Raw genomic sequence first — 3,654 nt, forward strand, 5'->3', positions numbered from 1 at the left:
AACTCCGCTTTTTAGTCGTCTTAGGCCCTTGTTTTTTGACAAACAATCACCTTTCAGAGGTCAAATTGCTGTCAAGAATATGAATTGGCTGCTTCGCAGCAATAAATTCGTAGAAGCCATTATGAAGAAAGCAGCAAACACAAAACGTTCTCATTGGTGTATCTGAGTCCAGACGCCCACCCCTTGGAAAAAAATTCTAAAAAAATAAATAAAAAACTCAAGACCTGGGTGTAATCCAAAACCTGTCAACCCTAAAACCAAATTTTTACTTTTAAAAGTTTCTGAAAGTATTTGTCACTTAAAAGAACAATTATCTTTTTTGTGTATCTTGGTCACATGATACACAAAAAATTGGCATATTATCAAGAAAACAATAAATCAGCTTTAAATTCCCAGATAATTGTTCTTTTAAGTGACATAAATACTTTCAGAAACTTTTAAAAGTAAAAATTTCGTTTTAGGGTTGACAGGTTTTGAATTACACCCAGGTCTTGAATTTTTTATTTATTTTTTTAGAATTTTTTTCCAAGGGGTGGGCGTCTGGTTTTGTGTTTGCTGCTTTCTTCATAATGGCTTCTACGAATTTATATATATTTTATTATGAGCAGGAATTCAAGTTGCCCCTTGAAAAAAAAAAAAAAGCAGCAAACACAAAAGCAGACGCCCACCCCTTGGTGGAACAAGAACAATTATCTGGGCATTTAAAGCTTATATTGTTTTCTTGATAATATGCCAATTTTTTGTGTATCATGTGACCAAACTTAAAAGACAAGTCTCACCTACACTAAAAGCCAACTCAGACAGCGTTGTACGATGCAGCCAGACACAATTTATCGTCAGGGACAGTGTTGAGCCATCGTGAGAAATATTAAACATGTTTAATATTCTACGACGCGACTGCCCCCGACGCAAACCATCGTCTCTGCGTTTAACTCACACACATGAGGAAACTTCATCATTTACCAAATTTTCAATTTTTGATCCAGGTTCTGTCGATCTCTTCTTATCTCTATTAATACTGCTTCAGGGAATTTTGTAACAAGATTTTCAGTGAAGCTCATTAGTGGTGAATAGTTCATAAGAAGACTAGCACAACTAAATCAAAAACCATGTTGTAACTTCTAACATAAGTCATTGATTTTTAAAATTCAAAAGTATATCTATTAGATTTTTTTTATGATTATGACAACAGGTTTTGAAAATTTTCCAGCCTGGTTTTTAAATACTATACTGGTAATTTATTGAGAAACAGCAATGCCTGCTGTGATAATGACTCTTAAGTAGAGGTATTCTTCTTTGGTGTTTAATTGGATTGTTGAGATAAGATTCTGGCAAAACCTGATTCACCAACCCGCCTGAATGTTCTTTTAAATGGTTTGCTGGTAAATGGGATAGTAACAGCATGAGACCTAACGCGACAACAATTCGCGTCAGGCTGCATCGTTCGACGCTGTCTGAGTTGGCCTTAATTTGCTAATACATACAATCAACAAATTAAAATAATACGAACAACTAGTTTTTGTAGTCTTGATATATCGTATAAATCTCAAATTTCGCACATAATCTCCTAGTAAGCAAAAAAGTTTTTTTGCGCTGGGATAGACAGAAGAAGTTGCAATCCTTGGTACACCCATAATTGTACGAACCAGAAACATCGAAATGCCAACAGAGGCCGATCATTCCGATGAAGTTCATGCTGACAATTGTCAATAATCGTGTTCAAAACGTAAACTGGTATATGTAAGTGTAGGCCTAGGTGTGTATATTTCCTTTGTCGACTGAGGTTTAGCCTAGCTAGGCCAGGCCCCTCCCAGACCATAGCGTACATACTACTCTATTTCAAATACTGTATCCTGAAAAATATCTTGAAGTTGAACGACAAATTGAATGGCCAAGTGATAAAGACAGGGCACCACAAACTTTATTCTTATTCTTTCTTATTCTTTTATTGCCAAAACAAGACATTCACAAAACAATCCATTGGGTGGTCGGGAAGGACCTAATCACTATTACATTAATTAAGTATGAAGTTCTCGACCATCCAGTTTCACAAAAAACATACCCATTAAAACAGAATATATTACAATACTGTATGAGATGTGTATAAGAGACAGCACGTATTGCAAACAGATCGGCCACGATCCTTGATAATATATTTACTAATTTAGTGGGGGGGAGGGAATAAAAAAAAATTGTTTGGATGCCAATAAGATACATAAAACATCATTCTTAGGTCAAGATGCCTTATATGAGCATCTAGCAGTTTATTATTATAGCCACTGTATCCAAAAAAATACAATAACTAGATTTGAACTCGTCACTGCGGACGAGTTAGGTGATCCGCCGCTAATCCGGCAAAATATAGTGAAATAGAAGAAAAATTACACTTTGTTGACGAAGAAGCACGCAAGGCGAAATGGCCTAAAAGGTGCTCTAATTAATTTTTTGTTAAAAGAAAAGTAATTTTAAGCATTTTACTAGAAATGGCAGCAGACACCTTTTCTGAAACAACAGACAGTTACCAGTTGAAGCCAACTGGTCTTCAACTAGAGAGGGCAGCAAATACTTTTCTAAATTATCAGACACTAGTTACCGCCAGGATAGTGCTAATAATAAAATCCTAATGAGCTATACTGATTAAAGATAGGCATGAATTAGCATATTTCCCCTGTATGTCGCCAAAGACGCAAGCACGGATTCGTATGTTTGGTACGCGCATACTACATAATTGTTATTGGCCATAAAATGACTAAAAAATAACGGAAATTTGTGAAAACAGTGTCAGGAGCCAAAACGTAATTTCTAGATTCAGTACCTGATGTACGCGTGAAAATGTGCGCACAGTTCAATCATGGACAATTTTGGAATGATAAAATCGACATGAAACGTGCTTTATTATATAAAAAGTGATATTGAGATTGTTCAAATTTTCATGAACGTGGACGGTAAAAACTGAACCTTGTTTACATGTAAGTGTGATTTAAAACCTCCGGTTGGTTGGTAATGCCACACGCCGAATTTTCCTTTTATGAATTATATATTAGTGTGATAGCGTCGAAATACAGTCTGCCGCCCTCAATTTTAGATTTTTTACATCTTTTAAGAAAGAAAGATGAGAAGGCCGGCTCCAAAAATTCATTCTTTTTTACCATGATGGCGTCATCAAAATGAAAAATAAAAGTACACTTCTGAAAGAGAATTGTCTCAGCTATAACACACTCGCAGGTGGAAGACGATCGACCAAGGATAAGCGAGATATGCTCAAATGCGTATTTTCTAAAATGACGTCATTGATAAAATTCAGTTTAATTGCATTCGGATGGCAATATAATGCGTACGTGAAAAGGCGCGCAAGTAGTGAACAATATTTAGATGCTGAAAATAGCTTAAATATAAGCTAATTAAGTTTTTTTTTAAAATTTGGAGTATTTTAAAGGATTTACTCATGCGTACGCGCAAGTTATGACACATATGCGCATGTTAATGTCACAGAATGTTGTCTCCTGATATGAGATATATATGTATAACTTTCATTGACAAACGCCTGTTGGTGAGGGAGTAATTATCATTCGTAATATTTATCATATATAATTTTTTTTCTTTTTAAAAAATTCAGATGGCAATATGATGACGTCACAATGTCCGATCAGCCAA

This window comes from Anneissia japonica, unplaced genomic scaffold (assembly GCF_011630105.1).
Source record: "Anneissia japonica isolate Jap-2015-1 unplaced genomic scaffold, ASM1163010v1 scaffold1889_len2455224_cov183, whole genome shotgun sequence".
NCBI classification, from domain to species: domain Eukaryota; kingdom Metazoa; phylum Echinodermata; class Crinoidea; order Comatulida; family Comatulidae; genus Anneissia; species Anneissia japonica.